Source organism: Halichoeres trimaculatus, unplaced genomic scaffold (genome assembly GCF_033239565.1).
Source record: "Halichoeres trimaculatus isolate MK-OKI-2021-1 unplaced genomic scaffold, fHalTri1.1 fHalTri1_scaffold_7, whole genome shotgun sequence".
Taxonomy (NCBI): Eukaryota; Metazoa; Chordata; class Actinopteri; order Labriformes; family Labridae; genus Halichoeres; species Halichoeres trimaculatus.
The window spans coordinates 22,575,562-22,598,463 of NW_027437185.1; the positions used below are offsets into that span (position 1 = coordinate 22,575,562).

Sequence of the window (22,902 nt, forward strand, 5' to 3'; positions counted from 1 at the left end):
GATAGTTTCATTCTCATGAGTCATTTTTGACTGCCAGGTGTGAGAAAATGACATTTTGGTTTTGTTTTTCCGTGAAGCAGACAGACGAGTCACTGTAAGGTACAATTAAGTGCAATGGTCTCTATTTGAGAAGCTTACTAATTTTGTCTTTGAAATGGGGATTTTTTTTTCTCAAGCTCTGGACAGTTAACTCAAACTATCAAATCCCTCTTTTTGTGAATATTTATCCATTTTCCATGCTTAAAACTGTTAGCTACTCCTTAGCAATTTTATGGTATGCCTAGTTGAGTCAGAGGAAGAAAAATGGTCCTTTTCAATTCTCTTAAGTAAGCCAAAATAAGTAGAATCTCAACAATTAGAGTATATCATCTTTGATTTTATGTATTCCAGCAGTTTTAGTTACAATGGCTCACTATTAGCATTCAAACTACTTGTGCTATAATCAAGTGCTCTGGAAATGTTATTCAAATAACTAAAAAATAACAAATAAATAAAAAATAAAGGCCCAAAATTACAACTTCATTGCAACTTTTTAAAAAGCTGTCATTGAACCAGGCATTTTGCTTTTAACAATCAGTCAAACGCCTGCCAAACTCTGAGAGGACTGAACAATGCTTTCATTTTTTAAATTCCAGTTCAAATAAAAAAGGGCCCAGATTGGTGGTTTCAGTTCGGGATTCCAAACAACACTCTGCATCTGTGTATTTCAAATCCTTTCTTTTTATTCCATACTCTCTTTCACCCCGTCTGGAGGGCTGGGATGAAAAATACATGATAACCATGCTATCATCCCCAGCTGCTTTCTCCTACTTCTGGCCCATTTTCATTTGCGTGGCATCAGATATCACCTGTTTTCAGCTAAATAAATCCTGTTGTCGGTGTTGTCAAGCTGCATCTCATATCTCATCGACACCCGTTTATTTCTCAAGCTGTCATTTTGATACTAAACTGGGTCTATGGTATAAACTTCAGCATTTCCTGGGGCTGCAATTGGATCACCCCCTACCGCTATGTACATTCAAATACCGAGGGAAAGTGCTGTTCTGTATATCAAACTGCACTAGTATGCCGCAGAAATCCTTTGTGCGGACATCTCCATGACAGCTCCTTGGCAACTTGTACGCCTGTGTGCCACAAGCTCCCTAAGCTGACTGTTTGGATCAAGTGGGAAGAAGCAGCAATCCCAAAGAGAACAAAATAGCAGATCCCAGCAGCTTTCATAGCCGATGCTATGAGATTTACAAGACGAGAGAGGAGAGTGTGGAAGTGTGTGTGTGTGTAAGTGAGTGTTGAGGAGAGGAGGAGCATAGACATACTTTGAAATCTTTTGAAATGTCAAATAAATAAGAGTCACAGGAGGCATTATGTTTTCCATAATGATGGTGCGGTGAAGCTTAAGGGTAGCGTCAACATGCAAATGTGTAAGATAACAAACCCATGACATTTTGTTTCTTCTTTTTTTTCTCTTTAAAAGGCTTAGAGATGGATGACGGGCTTTTTTTCCCTCACCATTTGCACTTTGAAGTGCCAAGCTCATCAATTGCTGAAAATTACCATCACATTTGTGCTCTTAGCAAATATCAAATATATTACAATAATTCTCAAAAGCTAAATAACTATGTAAATATTTTGAAAGTGTTTCATTTGGTTAATTGACATCTACACTCTGCAATTTGTAAAGTATTTATTATTATTCCCTCATTATTTCATGGCTTTGGATTTATAAGAAAGAAATGTGTTGTGAATGTATTCTGAAGTGTTTTTGACGGGAAATAAAAACTGAAAAAAAAAAATGTTGGATGCAAAACATATTTGTAGCGCCAACACTGCTCTGTTTACATTTCAATTCTCATCTCTATTCCCTCCTCATAATCCCCTAAAACCACTCACACACGAAGACACAGGCACACACACACACACACACACACTCATTCTCACACACTCACACACACACACACACACACACACACACACACACACACACACACACACACACACACACACAGACACACACACACACACACACACACACACACACACACACACTAACACAGAGTATGCTCTTCACTGCCGATTCTTGGGCAACTGAGCTTTAAAGAACGGGCAGAATTGGTTCCAGTCCGGTGGACGCTCCACATCATTTAATGTATTCCAGTCTATTACCACTTTTGTTCTGACACCTCATTTTTTTCCACCAATATACGAGGGGGTCATTCAATAACTGACACCTCTCTTCCATACCGTAGTCACATCTCTGTTGCTGTTTGAGCATGTGTCACAGCTGAGAGGCCTGAATTTTAAGAGATAGATTTGCTGACAGACGTCCAATCACTCCTTGTACTGGGGGCTCGAGCAGGAAATGCTGCACCGGAAAGGTGCAGTAGCCTTGTCACTTTCGTCTGAGGTAATTGATCACAGCAGACAACAGCTGATGTGTGCAAGTCAATTGCAGGGGGCAAAAGGATGCTGCTTATTCAGATAAAAGATCTCTACTATCCCCACCAGTCACTTTCATTGAAAGGTAGGTTCAATAATCCACAGAAAATCAACCTGGCAGGTGTCTAAGAGTTAAAATACAACTTCAAATACTGTAAAATTCTATAACTTAAAAGTTATTTCACACCAGTTAAAATGTCACCCCCCATCAGGGCTTTAAATCCCTCACCACACGTTGGACAAGCTGCCTGCATGAGGGACAGGAAGAGAGGCATCCGGCTGTCAAAGTGCAGGTGCACTGGGATAACCATTCTGACTTTAAAACACACACACACATTCTCACACATGACAGACACAGCCCCCCCTCCAAAAAAAAAAAACAAAAAAAACATGCGCACCCTGGGACTTCTCAAATGCCACTTAGCATTCAAGGGCTTTGTGATTCATTAGTAGCCTAGCAGACTGGTTAGATGGAAGCATCTGTTATCTGGTTCCAGTCCTTATGCCATCAATGTCACAAGTAATCACATACAACAGGTGGTTTTAACAGCTACAGGTACTTGAGCACCCGGCTGGCTGCATTAGCTGTCATCATTCTGAGGGATCTGTACATAATTTTAGCATCAGTTAGAGATTAATGAGAATGGCATGTTTAAGTATTATTTCATTAAACTTGAGACAAAACAGTTGGGATCTGAATTAATTTTGTTAGAGGTTTAAAAGCTTAGAGTTTGGCATGCTGCCTGCATCCTGTAACCACAAATGTTACATGGTTTATAAAAACTGATCGTCAGTAACTCAATAGACAACGTTTTATCAGTTCCATTAAAAGGTTTTAAGGAGGTCAGCAGTAAAAGTAAACGTGAAAAAATTGATTGCATTTGAAAGGTTAAAACTGCCAATATCATCCATGTATTTCTTGATACAAGGAAAAAGATACAACTGAAACAAAACAACAAGCTCCACTTTTCCATAATTTAGAATTCAGCACTCACAAAAATAAGTTTCAATATGTAACATACAATAAGAACTACAACAACTTATGTAATGAAATTTACTCTAAAGTTCCCAAAATATTTGACTAAAATTCAACGGCAAACTGTACCATGAATACTGTGAAAAAAAAAGTGAAAAAAAAAAAAAAAAACTTAAATTTTTTTTTAAAAACTTAAATGTTAGGCAGTGCTTCTTAGTAGTGACAACAACTGAAGGAGGCAAAGGGGAAGAAAAATGTGGCAAAAGTTTATGGTTCTGCATTGCTGAGGCAATTTATGGATGAAATAGACTTGTCTTAAAGATGTTGCAATTAGCCCACTCTACAACTTGTCAGAGGATGCTGCCTCCTTCCCATCTCCAATGACCCTTATATAAGTAAAGTTGGAGGACTATGGCCAATCTCGACATGTTCTTCCTCCTGAGAAAAGACATTGTAACAGCCAAGGGCTGTGAACTTGACACTTTGCCCCTTGATATGGGAGAAATGATGGAAAGGAGCAAGGATGTGGAAGTCTCCTGTGGACAGCATCCAGAGAAACTACAAATTATTGTGAGAATCCACAACAGGGAGGAAAGGAACATACAGCTGCCAGAATAGGAAGAGGGAATCAATTTTTCATCTTCACCCAAACAGTGAAGAATTTTATATCTAATGAAGAAATAAAGACAGGTGCTTAAATGTAACTGAGACAATTTGAAGTGTGTTTCCCTTTTTTGTTATCCAAAAGTTTTTTGGCTCAGTGAGCTCAAAAAAACATTTTGTTCTTCCATTTCTCTTTCATGTCTGTGTATCAGAGATATGACGCCTAGGCAAATTAAATCTGCTCTCAGCCCAGTCTGAAGCCAAATTTGTGTGTTTATATTTATTCACTGCTACGTCAGTCAAAATGTAAACGGTTATGTTTAAATCTAAAGATTTTCTAAACAGATGATCTTTTATCAATCATAATTTCTAACATCAGAATGAGACATCTGCTTGTTTGCCCCCACAAGCTGTTTACTGACTTTTTGATGTTTCACCGTAAGTATCTTACATCAAGTATCTAGCGCCAAGTATGGAGCTGAAACAGCTCAGCAGCTGTGTGGATGCTGTTTATAGGATGCAATTCATTTCTAATTTATATTTTCTCTGTTTTTGATGCTTGTATGTGAACATGATGTGAAAAAGTGGACTACGTTTGCATCGATGAATGATGTTGCAATAACTGCTGTAAAATAACTTACTATACAACAGGCAACACAGGTCTAAGATGAAAAATTCACAGTTTGTTTATTTTCCATTTGAATCAACAAGCATTTTGATTCTTGATTTTTCTTTGAAATAAGGACTGAGCAGGTGAAACACACACATCCAAATATCTGAGTCTTATTTTCACAAGAGACATTACAGGGTCTTGTGCAAAACCTGATTCCTCAGTTTTAAATTGCTGTGGACACAATAGCAATTTCAGGGTTGTTCAAGTTGAGACGGTGCGAGAGATCTCTCAGGCTTGTCGACCTTTATCTCAGCAAACATCAGAATCCCTATACAAAAAAGCAGAAAATGAGCTATTGATTTTCCGTTTTTCTTTTTCACCCTCACTTTCTTATTCCCCTCCGGTATTGTCATCCCATAGTCTAAATGAAGGTCAGCATTGGTTTCCTTGTCACAGCTGCAGAGATGCACAATAGAAATATAGCAATTGGTGTTTCTGAAAGAAAAAGGTCTTACAAGAAGAGAACAGGGTGCTTTTGTCTTGAGGGATTAATTGGCTCAATAAAACTTTTCTCTTTACAGGAACATGGATGTCAGTATGTGTAAAATGTGAGCACACAGTGTATGGGGAAAGAAACACCCCATGCACATGAACAGTGTAGAAAAAATACTGCATGTAAGAAACGGTATTCAAGGTGAAAATTTGGCGTATTTGTGGTGATTGAAGCAGCTCTTGGAGCCAGAATTTCAGAAAAGAAAACGCATTTTGAGAAAAAAGTTTGCAACGAAAGACATGAACACTGACCTCTGTCTCAAGTGATAAATTGCTGATTGACTCTATCAACAGCCATTTTCTTAAAAAGCTTTTAGTTCAACTAAGCTCAGTCTCAAACTTATAAGCCATGTCTGTATCACCCTCCATCTAAATTTTCTCCTATAGGGATAACTGAGAGTCTATATCTTACCTTTGAGGTTGAGTTTCCTTTTTTTAATAATCTTTCATAAGCTACAAATCTATTTGGAGCTACTTCCCTGCAGACACACTGTGAGATCTAATCTCTGTTACTTGTCTTGAGTGTTTTTTTCTTGTTGTGACTGCAATCTTCTGAGCCTTTTTTTCTATCTACATCAAATTGAGAGAGAAAAATAAAATAAAATTTAATGTTTTCCTTTACAAGTTAAGATCTGCAGCACGACCAAATCAGCAACACTGCTTCATTTGACCTGAGATTGTTCTCCTGTCATCTGATGTTGGATACATCAGTGGGATCAAATGCTTCTTTAATCTGTGGTGACATCAGTGCGTCTGGCTTGGCATGCCTCTCTCACCTCAATTCCTCACCTCTGCAAGGTGAGCGCGCAATTTTTTCAAAACCTACTGAGTTTACAGAGCAGAAGTCCTTTTTGCATAATCTTCACACTTGTTTATGGTTTACTGAACAGGTCACTTCCCCTGTTTGCTTCAACAGCTGCTTTTGCGATGCCCCCCCCACCCCCTTAACAGGGGGTTGGAGGACTACTTGTGTGCTTCTCCCTGTCAAGTTCTGCTTTGCTGGTGAGGCCTGCTGGTGACCTCATGCTCAGCCTTTAGTGGGGCCATATGAATAATTTATGCTTCGAATTTAGCCCAACTCTGACATTTGGATGTTTGATGCCCACAGGCTTTGGCTTTAACAATATAGATAGTGCTCCTTTCCTCTGTGCATCATCAGATAAAGTCTGAAAGCACAGCTAGTGCACTCGATATCAAAACCATGGATATCGGGGATGCTGTATGTTCCACACACTGCATTCCTCTAATCTATTAACTCTTACCACAGTATCTCTGTCCACACAATTGGATTTCATATAGGTTGCAGACATTTGAGTTGAAAATAATGTGCTCTGTCAATAGGAAGATAAGATAAGATGAAAATTTAATAATCACCACAGAGACTGTCATAAAGAAGAAAATAGCAACAGGGTATATCAGACAAAAATATTATTAAACATTCAAATGGACGAAGGAAGCCTGAGCGTACACAAGAATATTGATGGATGGTTTCAGCTTTAGAGCCAACCCAGGTTCACAGCAGTCTTTGAACTTGTCACAAAAGCAAAACGTAGAACCATGCACTTGAGCTCAAATTTATTTCAATGTTTATGAAATACGAACATGAAAGTGTGCGCCAGAGTTTTTTGTCAAAATGTTTTGGGTTTTTTTTGTATATTTGACGTCCAGTGAAGTCATATGAAGAAGCATTCTGCTGCTCCTACTTACATCACTGGATGTTTGTATTACTGCTGGCTAGCTAGCTGTTAGCGTAGTTGTTCAAAAATTGAAAAAAGTAAAACAAAAACTTTCATGTTGGAAGTATCAACCACAGAGAAATTGTGCGACGAGAAGAATAATGTATTGAATTATTCAGTTTTAAAATAAACCAGTCTTTATTAGTGCTGGGCAAGTTAACGCGTTAATTTCGCGTTAACCCGTTAATCTATTAACGCCGTTAAATATTTTATCGCACGTTAGTGCATGTTGCTCACATGCTTTTATTTTGTAAATGTCTGTCGCTGACCGGAAGTGAAATTGGCGGAAAAACATGATGAGTAACCAAAACAAGCATGGAGAAGAGGGGCATTTCGGCTATATTTTTTCATCCATTGCCAGTGTTATCATAAAGTCAGCTCGTCTTCCGTCTTCAGACTATGACTTCGAGTTTGACGGTTGTCCATACCGGTTTGAGCCTGAGTACACGGACGAGGAGCTCCATGAAAGAAGGATGCAGAGGGAGAGAGATGAAGAGCTGGCTCGAGAACAACAAACAGGAGCATGTCCACAACTCAATGCGAACTGGTGGTGCGCTTGTGGACCGTGTTCGCCAATGGCAACAGAAGAGGAGTATGTTTGTGACAACGATGGATAGCGATAGATGAAAAAATATAGCCGAAATGAGCGATTTTGCAGAGATTATGTCCCGCGCTGAAGCTCCCTTGCCGTGGCCCCTGCTAAGTGCGGCTAAAATCAGCTGGATCTAAATAACTTCTGAAGGACTCCGAGCTGCACGATGTTTGTCTGAGTGAGTATATGAGCATGCACACACCTATAAATAAGGTCCAGGTGTCAAAAAACCGGAGTTGCCTTTTAAAGGCGCTCGCCTCTTAGTGTATCAGTCCGCGCACACGGCGTGCCAGATATAAACAAACGCAGGTAATCTGCCAGGACAAAGAGACACGATGAGAACTTGAGCCTTATTTAGCTGTGTTTTTGTGTGAAAGCAACGCGCTGAAAATTCTCTAAATAAAGCGTGAATGCAGACCAATATCAGAGGTTTTCGGTGGGAGTCCGTTTATTTGTGTTTTTGGTCAAGTAAAATATGGCCCCGGGTGTTTGGTGCGAGCGCCCTGGGCTTCTGCTGCACAAAATCACCGCTGTAGGGGTAATTTCTGCCCTAAACCTTGTGATAGGATCCAACTTGTTCCATCTCGGAGTATCACTTTAATGCCCTGACAGTGGCAATAAGCTTTAATTTTGTATTTACATTTTGTAAAATTGATTTGCTCTAAATATGTGATTTAACTATCACTGTATAACAAGTACTGATTTAGTGTTTGCATGACAGATGTTATGGCACTTTCACAATGCGATTAATTATGATTAATCAGGGAAATCATGCGATTAATCACGATTAAAAGTTTTAATCGTTGCCCAGCCCTAGTCTTTATATTTTTCTGTTAAATAGATGAGAAAGTGACAGAGGAATTAATCATCAAATTGCATTGAACTGGATTCAACTTGAAACATTTATTTTGTGTTTTAATGAATGATCCAATCTTAGTCATTGTCAAAGGACAGATGCACACCCCTAATTCCAACATGAGCTCCCCAAGAATAGCATATTTGTCTGATAAATTGTTATACCTGACTGTTGCTATCTATTGTCTTTCAGTTGCTGATCAATGAAGAAGTTGGAAAATTGTAATCCCTAACCAAACAGTCTTTTCCGTTTTCAGACCAAAATCACAGCACAACTTCATCAAGGCAAAATTAAAGCTGTAATAAGCGTGGCAGTCTACATTGTCTTTTAAACGGTAGTTCTAGGGTCATAAACATGAGGAGCACAGGTCACTATAAACAAATAAATGGATTACATTTTGCATAGACTGCCATGGGGCAATTTGCTGTAACGGGATTTAGTGGATAAGAAAACCTGGCTGCAGCAGCAGAAGCTGCACTACAACAAAGTGAGGCAGAAAGCAGTTAGACAGACAGTCTTCTTCACAACTTTTGTAATACAGCCTGTGTTTTAACCTTTGACCCTGACTCCTGAATTTATAGACACAAACACACTGCCCAAGGCTCAGCGGCTTGATTCAAAATGAAGCGCTGTCTGCTGCACAGACCTAATGTCTCCTTCAGAGGAGTCTGTAAGTAAAACCTGCGCTGGCCTCTCTTGTACAGCATCTCTCTTTTTGTCAGATCGGCCTGCTTTGTTGATGTACACGCTCAGGTACTTGTAGGTCTCTACCATCTCTACCTCTTCACCCTGAATGATGACAGGTGTCAGTAGCTTCTTGCTCTGACGGAAATCTACCACCAGCCCCTTGATCTTTTTGACATTTAGCTGCAGATGGTTTCCCTTACTCCAGCAGACACCCACTATAAGGAAATCATCAAAGAGCTGCTGGAGGGTGCATGATCCAGAACTAAACCTGTGGTCAAAGTGCAGCAAGTGAATCATGAAGGAAGTGACCCTTGTGAATTTAAGTGGGCAGTATTTGTTTTCACGATGATGCATATGACTGAGTGCGCTGGAAGACACTCAATTACAGAGCAAAGCAGGTAGAGAGCGTACTGCAGTTCAGCAGATAGCATTTGCACTTATTTCACCTCTGAACTTTCAGTTCCATATTCTCTGTCTTCTTGTATACTGGATGAAACTGGCTCTTTACAAATAAAATGAATTTTAAATAAAATTTTAAAAATTTCCTAAAGAGTGTGCCGTCTTTTCCAGGATGTACCCAACCTCTTGTCCAATGATAGGGATAGGCTCCAGCCCCTGCAATCGCTTAGATAAGCGGTGAAGGGCAATGGATGGATGGATGAAATAATGGATGCAGAACTTCCAAAATACAACATGTTAGGTTGAATATATCTATAGTTAAGCACAGCAACAGCAGCATTTCAGCCAATGGGCCTTAATCCTGATAATCATTAGGGATGTAATGATGCATCATGGGACAGTTAAAAATCGATACAACTGTGTGACAATTCAAATCAACTGAGATAAAAAATAAATTGTGATGCCCTATTCAAACAGCAGAGGGCTGCTTTTCCTTTTAAAAATGTAAATCTTTAACTAGGAACACAAGCAAACCTGAGATTGTTTATGTGAAGAGGATTTTTTTTGTGCTATTCATTTGGTTATTTCAGGGTTTCCTCTACTGTCAATGATTGTGGCGCACTGTAATGTCTTCAGAACTATGATCTTCTTCGCTCAGATCTGCCCCGATGCGTGCACAGAAGACACAGTAACTGAAGAAAATCCATCCCACACTTACTACAATCATTTACCAGAGTTTAAAGATACGTGTTATCATCTAGATTTGTTTTATATGCTTTAATGATGCACTTCACAACGTAAAAATCCTGTGAGTGGCAGAGAAAACTTTAGTTTCCACTGCTACTTCTAGGTGTATATCCATATATAAAGTCAGCAAAGCAGAAGTTCCCCCTGTCACGCTGTGCGGTTTATATTTACTTTAAACTTCATCCTGATCACATTGTGGAGACTGAAATGATGATCAGTGCTGTGTTCCAGCTGTAAAATCACTTAAGTGTATTAAGCACTGGCTGATCGTTAATCCTCCTTTTGCTTCTTCAGGAGGCACCTTTCTGCTGTCTCTTTGAGACAAGAGTTGTAGTTTGACTATCTTTGCTTTCATTCCTTAAATATCAAGAGGAGTCTTCCTCCAGCTCAGGCTTTCATACCACACTGTTATGTGCCTTTGTGCAGGGACATGTCTAGATATTCAGACTGGGGTGGCACAATGAGGGCAGTGACATAGGTAGGGATGGCCAGGGTGTACACATGTACAACTTATTGCCATTCAACTTCTTTTAATTCACTATTTACTTTCACAAATATGAGTAAATATGACTGTAAATATTATACTTTATATTTTAGTAAAGAAATGTATTTTACATAAATGTGTATCAGCAAATCTAATCAATTTTAAGTCATTTTTAAGCCCAGATAAACAGTGGCATTAGATAAGGCTAAATTAAATTTGTGTAAATAAAAAAAAATCATAAAACTTTGAACCTGGGATTTATTTATTTATTTATTTGTGGAATTTGTTAAAAATAGGAGGAAATATTTTTTGTAGATTTTATACATGTACATGTGTGTGTGTGTGTGTGTGTGTGTGTGTGTGTGTGTGTGTGTGTGTGTGTGTGTGTGTGTGTGCGTGTGTGCGTGTGTGTGTGTGTGTGTGTGTGTGTGTGTGTGTGTGTGTGCGTGTGTGCGTGTGTGCGTGTGTGTGCGTGTGTGCGCGTGTGTGTGTGTGTGTGTGTGTGTTTCAAATTTTGAATTAATTGCATGGTTTGTGTTTTGCAGTTGCAGAAATGGTCAAAAGAATCTTTTTCAGTCATATTTTGTCTGCGAGCTCATTCTCTTAAAAAATCGTAAGATAATTGCATTGTTAACCCCGTATTGGAAATCGCATCAAATTATGAGTTGAGTGTATGGTTACATCTCCTTTTTTTCTGCACAATCTGAGCGTATCTTAAGCAATTAGCCTTATATTTGATTAGGAAAAAACATTTACTTTAAACTGCATTTTCCAGAGAAAATGAGTTGAAAGGAGAGATTCTCAACCTTTGTCACCCTAAATTCTTTCTGAATTCTAAAACCTTGGATACGTTCATCAGTTAATAACTCAAATTACACACCAACCTGTTCAGCCTCTCATACAAAGAAAAAATTTGATTAACTGAATGCCATCCCTCTGACTAATAAGCACTTGGCTGATGTAAAACTCAATCCCAAAACAACATCAATGGTAAGTAGAAAGTCACAGGCTCGCTTGGTTCCTTCTTTTATTGTTCTTTGTGCCTTATAAAAGTCCCCTTAGTTTACTTTTGAAAAAGACTTTGAGGGACGTTTTCTAAAATGTTGTACTCTGGCATTTTCTCAGATCTGACTTTTTTTTCTCCCCAAGGACATCTTCTCCTGCTGCCAAGACCTGTCAGGCAGGAGCATCTCCGAGTAAAGGGGTGAGAGGACACCAATTAGAAAGCCATCCTCGGCCAAGAGAGCCAGCGGCACAGCTTGCCACAGGAAGTGGGATGTCTGACTTCCTGCATGGGGTCACAGCTGTTTGCTGGGAGGTTACTGCTACCAGCCAATGCACGCTACCGTTTAGCGTCTGACGAGGCAGGACTCATTTGAATAGCAAAGAACCATCTCAATGTCACCAATAAATTTACATGATTTCTTCTCTGCTACAGCTGGGATCAGAGTGGGGACTTTGCTGGAATTAGGGGAGCGTGACAATGTCAAAGGAGCAGGTCCAGCTCGTTTCAAGTTGGCTAGTTTTGAAGCAGAGATTATTACTTCATTTAGGTACAGTTAGATGGAATTTGTACACATAAGATACCCTCTTATCATCAATATGTGGCCAGAAATACACCAGACACATGGTTCTACTGTAACTCTTAACTTAAAAATATGACAGAAATGTTCTTGAGATCACCCTTTTTAAGATATTATAGTATGACAATACAAAAATGTATAGATATCATACACAGTGCAAACACATGGACAACAAATCTCGTACTAAAGAAAGACATCATGTTTGTTTCGATTTCAGCCTCAGTAACTGGTAAAAAATGGCACCTCTCATACATAAGATGTTCTTACAATAAAGACCAGACCTTACATAATTCCAGGGAATATATGACAGTTTTCAAAATAACATGATGATTATTCTCTATCAGTAGTTCTTGAAAAAAAACATGTTTTGCTTCTTTGAGTAGTTGTTAAGTCTCTGAAATGATGGATGTTTGATTTTTTAAAGAACCCTCCAGGAATACGATGGGGACTCAAGAGTATAATCTCAAAGCAGCTCCTTCAGTGCAGAAGAGATTCGAGTATCTTTACCTGAGGTGGCAAACAACTGGAAGCGTGGCAGGGATGGGAGTGTGTGATTGGCTCCTGCTATGAGCAGCTGTCTAGAATGCCCATATTTGGGCTCAACCCAATTACATCCTCTGATCCCCAGTCACCGGGCTGATGCAGTCAGAACCATTAATCTCCCTGGCTGAGTACCATGCCATGTGTTAACAGCCAAGACCCCACCCCTCACCCCCCTTCCCCACCAAGCACCACCACCACCACCAAGGTTGAAAGTCATGCCAATCATATTGACTCCTTTGACTCTGACGTCCCCTCAGGCTCTTCGTGGTCATGGACAGTGTACAGTATACAGAAAGCACTCCATTCAGTAATGTAAGTATTCCTGGGCTGAGGTTCAACCAGTACTTGTGTTTTCAGATCTGTGTTGCAGGTGTGCTGTGCTGCAGAAGGGGTGGGAGGAGGGAGAGGAGGAGGAAGAGGAGGAGGACGAGGTCAAAAACACTTTCGGATCTGGGACGTTAACGACAAAATATCCTGGAGCTGTGTCAGGGACCAATTCCAACAAATCATTTTCAAAGGGGACAGTAGTAAACAGTAGAGGGTTTTGTTTTTGTAACTGCCTGTTTCAAAAAAAGGAAAGGCACCTTCAGCTCACGTCTGCAAAGCATTCTCAGGACAAAGAGAAAAAGAAGGAACAAAGGAAACATAACCATTTTTCTCTTTTTTGCCTTGGCTTTTCTCATTTTCTTAACTATTTTCACAACAAAGAAACCTTTGATCCAACCTTTGCTCCTCTGTCTCAGCAATAACCATTAAAAAAGTAACCCTTAGATTGTTTTAACCTCTGGTGTAACCATGATTAATGCTCATAACTTTGGGAATAGAAAGCCAGGCGAATGTAAAATTAGGAGAAGTGGCTTAATCAGGGTCTGAATTACATGGACCCTCAGTTCCAGTTTAGTGAGCCCTTTTTGTCCACAAAGATTAAGGGAGGAGTCAGGCAGTCCTCCATTGTTCCGCTGAGAAAAGAAACTCATTTGCTTTGAACGATAAATGTCTTTGGAGCATAAATCATGTCTCCTAATCCCTTTACCAATGCCACGTAATGCAAATTGTCTCTCATTTACAGATCACACAAAGGAGACATTGAGGGAAGTTTGCACACAGGGCGCGTAGCATTGTCCTTCCTGCTGAAGAGAGATGGACTCTCACCTAAAAATGTGAGATTAAAAAGGTCTGCTGGCTTACATCATGTCTGTTCATGTTGCATCTCCCTTTGTATCAAATTAATTGAAGCAAGTACAGAATGATAGATTTATATTGTGGATAGGAAGGAGAACTACTTCTTACTCATTTTTAATAGGCCAGCAACACCCTGTTTTTTTTGTTTTTTTTTTTTACCTGGGTCCAGCTTAAAGCTATTACACACCTATCTACTTCAGTCTCCAAGCACCATATGAGTCATTTACTCAAGGGAGGTAGGTTGACATTTAGCTCTCTGTGAGCACACACTCTGTTTCTATTCCCATGACAATGGTGACTTTACAAAACATGCCAGCATCTTAAATTCTAAAAGGAAAGGGGTATTAAAGAGAAATAAAAAAATGGTCCCATATGACATGCTTCTTCATTAGAAAGTAGCTCCAAAGATTCACTAAGCTCTTCCAGCATACATGATTTTGTATTCCTTGTACAGCCTGGTTTTCTAAATTTGAAAAACACACCCTCCAACTAGACCGAAATGCATCTATAAAACATTAACTTTGTAGAATGGGGTTTCAGTAAATCCAGTTTGAAAACATATGACTTCAGTATCCAGGATGTATTTGCTCTATAGAAACTCGCTGTCTGCAACATGGTGTGACCTTACCTTTCATACCAAAATAAACACTACAAGGCATGCTGAGCGGGTTTTATCGACAGCTCTTCCCTGTGTGATGTCCTCTCTGTTATAGCTCAGAGAATAAAACGCAAACAAATAAAGCCTGGCTTATGTGTGTTTCGTGGGCCGGCAAAATCCCGTTGTGTGTCTGTCTGTGGCTGAGTTTGTGTTTCTGTGTTCTGCTAAGGCATAAAAGGAGCATGTTTGCATTTGGTGTGTGTGTGTGTGTGTCTGCGTAGCCTACAAGCAGGGGGCACGTCCATGTAATATATTAAGATGAGTGTATGCCTTCGTCTTGTTTGTCTGCCTCTGTGTGTGCTTTAGTTGGTCCTGGAGGATCACATTGTTTTCAGAGGGGCCTGTGTGTGGTGGCAGCATCTGCTTTGAGCGGGTGATCCATCTCCTCTTAGCTGCCATATAACAAGTCATGGGGGATTATATTCAATGAATGCCCAACACAGAGGGCTCCATCATAAAATTTACCGTCTCACAAGGGCATTGTAGAGGTTGTGCTTTTCACGCCCTGCGACCAACTGTTAATTCAACTGGTGTCTTCACAGTCATTACTTTAAATAAGAAAGTACAGTTTCTGTCCTGTAATTTCTGAGGCAGGAGCTTCATTTCTGTTGCTAATCAGAGAGCCTCCAAGCTGGTAATAACAAGCTATTCCCTGCTGCTTATTATCATTAGTGTCATCTGCAGTTGGTGTACATTACAGCCTGTTTGCACATAACACACTAACAGTGTCAACAGTGTCTTTTCAACACTGGCAGCATAGCAGGAGTTAAAAGTAGCTTTCATCCCTTCTTTGGATAGAAGACTGTTTTAAATGCCCCTGGCTTTCTTCCAAGCTCCTAGCCTGCAGCCTACGGGTCTAACAAGCATGATGCTTTGAGGATTGACTTGTGATTCAACCCAAATTTACAAGCTGATTACTATGCAGACACTGAGTCAAGTCCAGTACAAAAAATGTGCTTCTTATTTTTACCAACAATCTTTTGGATGTCCACTGAATTAAAGGATGCGCATGTGTGTTTGTATCTGTCCGAGCGTGTCTTTAATGGGCACCAGCTGAAACTTTGATGTAATTGATAAAAGAAGCTGTTCCACTAATCCTAATGGCACAATTCCTTATGATCCTTTATGCACAGACTTGCAGAGGATCAAAGAACTGCAGTTTTGCCCTGGGCGATAAAAGATGTGTTAAAAATGACTCTGAAGGATGCGTTAATAGGATAAAAATCCTGCAAATTATTAGACCAATAAGTTCTCCTTTGCTTGTAGTTCACATGCTTTTTTCAACGTTCACAAATAAACTGCCCGGCTATTACTAAACCACCTGTTAATGGTCATAGAAACATATACTTTGCCATCTCTAATGAGTTTTTTTTTTCTTTTTTTTTTTTGAAAAAGTCACAGTTGCCGTGGGCTCATTATATCATTTGTCATAAGTTCTCAACAGGATGACACATGCAGGGTTCATTTATGCCGTATATTAGGGGTAATTCAGCTGCAGTCTCTGCATGGGGTGACTTTTAATTCTAGTGCTTTCATCACCCGCACGGACAAAGAGTGATGTCAGACACAATCCAGCTGAGATCAATGGTGAGTTTCCCACTTTTGTAACAAGTCTCCTTTCCAATTAGCACAAGCTTCACACAGAGGCATCAGTAGAGAGTAATCCAAATTTACCTTCCTAAATAAGTGCAGATAATGAAACAGGAAAGAATTCTGAACTTAGGTTACGAATGAAAATAACTTTTTTTTCCTTTAACCCTCCTATCGTCCTCAAATATTACTCACACATTTTACCCTTGGGGTCAATTTGACCCCAGGGATATTTGCCCCCAGAAAATGATTTACAGAAAATAGTTGACCAAGTTTTTTGGTCAAGGAACTTTGTTTATTTGTTGAATACATAAATAACCCCTTGATAATGACACCTTGACCTGTCCTGTAGCGCCACCATCAGGCCAAACTTTCAATCAGAAATAATGTATCTTGAAAAGTTTTTATCCAAATCTTCTCAAATTTACTGAAAACATTAATGACCACAAGAGTATGACCCCTATAGGTTTTGGTGATGATATGACCTTTCCCTGCAGCGCCACCATCAGGTCAAACTTATAGTTTTAGAGTTTGTGTATCTTTCAAATCTTTAATCCAAATCATTTCTGATTGGCGTGCACATTCATGACTCTCGGAGAATGGACCATATTGATTGATGTTGGTAACCCCCCCTTTACTCTCATAAACATTTTTATTTACTTATTTTATCTATTTTTTGTAACATATTTGTGGTCACTATAACGTCTCACTCACCCCTCCTCTTTTGTTATCCGGTCTTGGGACTGGCAGTAGCAGAGTTTGAGCCCATGTCATATCCACACCGCAAAAAATATAAAAATTCAATTATGATTATTGATCTTCAATGGGAGTAGTATAGTCAAGCCAAGTTTTGAGTTGATAAGCGAAAAACCCAGTTTGTTCAAATATGTTTGCCAAAATCGCTAAATTACAATGTTTAGGCCCAAATTGCGAAGTCCGTGTTCGTAAAGCACAAAAATCTTAAGGGACTATTTTTGTAGGGCTGGGCATGCTTATTATACACACCAAATTTTAGGGCTGTGGCTCAAAGTCACCCAAGGGGTCGCAGTTTTAATCCCCTGGGGGCGCGTTCATTTTTGTGCAAGTTGCAAATTGATACATTTTTTCGGGCATGCGAATTTTGGGGCTAGGCGTGCTCACGTTTTTCCAAGCGAAGGGCACGCAATTTGGGGATGTTTTGGCAGAAACAAATAATAAAGAAGAAAAAAGGCGTATAATAATAATCACAAGGGTTTCAATAGGGCTCTCGCCCAACCTGTGGTTGTCGGGCTCGGGCCCTAATGATTTGGACAGAGAGCTGCAAGGCAAGCTTTTATGTTTGCTCCTCCCTTATTTTACATGAACTACCAATGTCCTTGCGGGAATATCCCACCTTCCACAGCGCGGGAAATATCAGTTCTGTGAGTAGTAGGTCACACACACATACATTCATTCCTCCCATTACCCCCCCCCCCCCCCCCCCCCTTGACATGTATCAACTCAAAAGAATCAACTCTGCACCTGCAGGTGTGGGAATCTAAGGTCACACATGTGTCACACAGAGACAGACAAGTTTTACACAGCTAAAACAGCTTGGGGTCAAATTGACCCCAGAGGAACACCGATGCGTGCAATATGTGTACAGCAAAATGAAAAAATATCATCATAATAATTTTATGCTAAATCAATAGTTCCCATTAAATTAGGAAAAGTCATGAAATATGAAGCCAAAATAAAAAAGTTAACTGTTATTTTTTTGAAGGATAAACACTGAATGGGGTCAAATTGACCCCAAAGATAACAGGAGGGTTAATGCAAATTATGCCAGAGTACAAAAAAAAAAGAAGGAAATATCCCCTGTTGAGTTTAAAAAAAAAAAAAAAACGCACAAGCTACAATTGGTCACTGGCATGTTAGGTTGTGCTGAATTCTGGTTTTGCATGTACCACACAGAAAAGAAAGAAATAATACATGATGTCTCAGTACTTTTTATTTCCATCCATATCACCAATAACTAATTGACCATTAAATTTGTCAGCATCTATGTTTGTAATCATTTTTTGTCAGTTGTGTTGTTGAATCAACGCACACCTTTTAGGGTTGGTTAATTTGACTAGCTTGCTTGATAGATAAAACACATTTTATTTTTTCTATTGTTCATTGTTTTAAATTCTTCCTCATACAACTCGAGAGGGCTATACTATAGATTGAAATGTCTCCAAAAAGTTCTGGCTAGTTAACAAAAGCAGAATTTAGTCATTTTAAAAACAAAACAATACAAATCGTGATTTTCGGGTTTTAAGTTTTATCTCGCTCAAAGAGACTATATCTCAGCTAAAGCTCTGTATAGGATTAAAAAAAAACTAGATGGTCTTGTACAAAAGAAAACCCCAAACTAAATCTAAGAAAAATGTCTTGTGAAATAGATTTTCTTGTCTGAAATGTTCAAGAAAGTTAAACTTTATAGCAAAATACCAACAAATAAAGGAAAAGTAGGGTACAGGGACATTTCTAAGTCCTTATTGCTGCCTATGGTCTGTATCCACCCCAGAGAGCTCCTGTAACATCTATTTCAGCTTTGAGGGAGGAAAAATCAAAGTCACACAAAAGGCCTGAGCTGTCGTCGAATCCTGAGTCAAGTGGTTTCAGCAGCTGAGGGATAGAGAGAGACAAGTCCTGGTGAAATAGGGTGCTGCTCTCTCACAGGTGATCTATAGTTTGTCAGCACCAATCAGCCTGGAATGGGAGAACAGTCCATTCATCTGCTCATGGCTTATTGAAGGGGGTGGGCTGCTTCTGAATACCTCAAGCCCTCAGCTCCTTCCACAGGCACTATTGGATTGAGCATATTCATCTTCCTCTTTATCACTTGAGAATGCACTTTTTGATTTATACGTCCATATGATTCTTCTCACTATGAAGTATTCCCCTGAACGCAGCGCAGAGGCCACAGCTCATGAGCATGAGGAATAGTTGCAATGAATATGTCTCACTGACACAGAGTAAATATCAACAGGAGGTCTGTGTAAAACAGATGTAAACAGCATCACCTCAGCAGTTATGCCAGACTTTACAACAAGTGATTAAGACCCAGATGATTCTGTGCTGAGACAAAAAAAAAGGTTGTTTAAGATGCTCTGAAATGGAAACACATGCATATTACTGAAATTTGCATTTAGACAGGGTATTGTTTCTAAAGGTCTTTAGAGGATTCCTGTATGTTATCATAACAGTACATAATAATACACATAAATTTGTCTCAAAGCTGCAAAAAAATGTGGATCTTTTAGATTAGTCCCAAAATCTGGTGAAATCCTCTCCGTTTGAATGCACCAAAGCCTCTTTTCTAAACTCTGTGCGCATACCTTTAAATAATGTAATACCCTTTACTGCTATAACACTAAAGCAGACATAAATGCATGACAATTCAGCTGACTCATTATTCTTAGTTAATACACTGTTATATAATGTGCAGATTCGGCCAAGTAATTTGGTCAGATATGCGCTCCAGCTGAGCCGATAATACTCATAAAGCACAACTAGCTGTGCTTTATTGTTTTATGAGGCAGGTTTTTGGGAAGGTATTCCTTAGAGGAGGGGGTTATTCTTGTGTCTTGTACAAAAATTCATAGCTGAGAAAAACATTTCTGTGAATCAGCATCTCTATCTGCATGGAAACAATTTTAATCCAGCGTTTGTTATAATACAAGAGAGGCGCTTTTTTTTTTTTTACATTTGGTGTGGATGTGGTTTGAAAATCACCTGACAAGCCATCAAACAAAGTCATGCTGATGAACTACTGCATTAAGAGTGGAAAAACATCAACCAAGACTAGCAGATAGTGTATACCAGAACACATGAAAAGTCTAGTTAAAAATTAAATGTTATTCCATCTGATATGGATTTCTGTACTCCTACTGAATGAAAGTGCAAGTATTCTGTCTCTGTTATTCTTTCCCAGGTCATACTTGTAGAAAGAGATACCACTCCGTTTTATCTCTACTCTATGAAAATAAAATAGGGAGAAAGAAAGGAAGGAGGGAAGGAAGAAGAGGGAAAGATAGAAGAGAGAAAGGCAAAATGTTAGAGTACAGGAGAGACAGAGTGAAGGAAAGCAAAGGAGAAGAAGCGATAGAGGGAAGAGAAGAATTAAAGAAAGGAAGGGAGGGGAAAGGGTGGAGGGATGCTAGGAGAGAAGGAAATGAGGCAGGGAAGGAGGAGGAAAAAGAGGAACACAGACAAGAAGGAGGGGGAAGGAAGGAAGTAAGGAAAGGCGAGAAGAGGGGGTAAGAAGGGAGTAAGGGAGGAAGAAAGGTAGGGGTTAGGAAGGAAAGAAAGAAAGAAGGGAGCAAGGAGAGGAGAGCAGCAAATGAGGACAGAAGGATGGAGTAATAGGACGAGGAAAGGAAGGAGAGGGAAAAAAAGATGAAAAGGAGGATGGTAGACAAGAAAGAGGGAGGAAAAGGAAGTAAGCAAGGGAAGGTGAAGAGAGGGGGTAAGAGAGGAGAAGAAAGAAAGAAAGAAAGAAAGAAAGAAAGAAAGAAAGAAAGAAAAAGGGAGGGATGACAGGAAAAGAAGGGAAGCAGACCTGAAGGAGAGAAGGTTCTGGAAATATTCACAACCCTGTGTCTGCACAAACAGTCAAAAGTGTCATGGGTTGTGTAAGACCCAGGGCAAAGTTAGGAAATTAAAACCTTGTTCTTGTTAAATTTGACTTCTGGAGCTCACAGGAAATTGTTGGCTTATAGTCCCACACATGTAATCATACATTTTTAATGCACACTGCAAAAGCTGACACTTTACTGGGATAACTCGATGTAATATGGAGGAAATTACAACAAGATGATAGTAACAGGGAAGCTACAGATTTAATGTCAGTAATTTTGATGATTGAATATCATCAGCAGATTACCCATTGTGCTCTCTGTTCCAGCTGTAAACCACAATATTTATCATCAAAAAAGTTAGGGCTGCAATGTGAAATAAAAAAAGTTGTTTACAAACATTCAAACAGATTTAACCTTTAGTCATATAATCTTACTATTAAAATACATATTTTTAGAAAGGATAAAGATTGCTTTGCAAAACATTTGTGTGGAAATTCTTTCGTCTTTGATCTACGTTCCTCTCAGTATGGAGTCTGCTTAAGTGTATAAAACTCCAAATGAGATTTTAATGATGCTGCAGGCACGACGTGCTGCCAATAACAACCCGTATTCATTGTAAAGAATGCCCTCTCACGTATTAACTACTGTCCTTTATAAAACTGCATCATCAGAATGGGGAATGTGATCATTTATGGCATCAGGTGAAATGTCATCAGAGCTCATCAGTCATTTAAATACAAAGGCACATTACTGTCACCCTATTTTTAATACCTAAGTGCTACAGGATGCTTCAAACCAGAGTAGGACAACTGATGAGTGCTGGAGCTTTATCAGTGTTATAATTAAGCAGGACCAGTGACAGCTTTTGGAAAGCACCAGAATCCTATCCCAACCTACTACCCTACAACCCTGCTAGCTCAAATAGTTTATCTGTTTAAAATAAATCTCAGGAAACTAGTCTGGCTCAAAATTTGTGTGATCCCAGCACAAGACCACACCCCACTATGGCACAGCCTCCACATTTAGCCTGTGCCCTTTGTGCTCCTTCGAACCAACTTTTTAAAAGTAATTCAAGATTTCATCTTAAAAGAGTGGAATTTACTGCATCCTCATAAAAGCAAGCACCAGCAGAGAGGCACAATGCATGTTCAATAAAACAATATGAGATCATAAAGGGTGAGCAATAATGCATCTCGGAGGCAGATTAAATGAAAATCAGGGAACCAATAAGGCTTGTAATAATGTACTCTGACAGGCTGGCTATAAAAAAGGGCAGACACTCTTACATCTCAGCATGGCATCCTATGTAATTTCCAAGAGAGAACAAATTCAGCGATTAAAAAGACTTCCGATAACACATCTAGTAGAAAGGATACATTCTAAGTCAATAGTTGGTGTTGGTGATGGAGATTTTGGGGGAGGTTTTGGAAAAGAAACTGATAAAAAATCTTCTTTACCTTACTACATATAAACTACTCACCTATAGATACTCACAGAAGTCACTTGAGAGAAAGGTCTCTGAATTATTCATGGTTATTTGTGTTAGTACAAAGGCTCTGAGGGTCCAGTAATGGATTTCGGACACTTCAGATAAAGCCAGCGGTGAAGGCCTCAGCAGGACATTGCATTTGCAGCACATACAAGACTCTTTGTGAAATGTGATTATACCAAAGTGTTGGTCCATTCTCTTGAATAAAATAGACACACTGAGCAGATAAAAAAAAGGGAAAGTCAAAGTTTAAACTCAACAGGTTTGAAGGTTTCATCACAGACGACAAGAATTTTAATTGAGCTTGATTCACGAGGAGCAAGGCGCAAATCCATGCAGTCTTGCTCTGTCTTCATCACTCCATGCTCAGAGGTATCAAAGCCTTTCTCATTGTTGCCATGGAAACTTTTCACCCTTTACATTTCCTATTGTCGCTTGTGTTTTTTCTGCTTGTCCATCTCAATGAGGTGAAGTTCTGACAGTATTCACCATGAGACACTCACAATAAGGCTGTGGGAGCTAATGAACTTGGAGTGATATGTCAAAGTCATCAAAGGACCTTGGCTCTGGAAATAAAATGTTTATCAAGA

General features: G+C 39.4%; 1 long non-coding RNA gene across 3 annotated transcripts in view; it reads right to left on the reverse strand.

Annotated features, from left to right (window-relative positions):
* LOC141793245 (uncharacterized) overlaps positions 1-22,902 on the reverse strand; it is a 252,698-nt gene that overhangs the window by 189,452 nt on the left and 40,344 nt on the right. The window contains exon 4 of one of the 3 annotated variants that reach the window (XR_012598401.1): positions 13,081-13,187. The exons of the other annotated variants lie outside the window; for them this stretch is intronic. This is a non-coding gene — a long non-coding RNA (uncharacterized LOC141793245). Of the gene's footprint in view, positions 1-13,080; positions 13,188-22,902 lie in introns of those variants that run through there. 3 annotated transcript variants of the gene reach the window in all.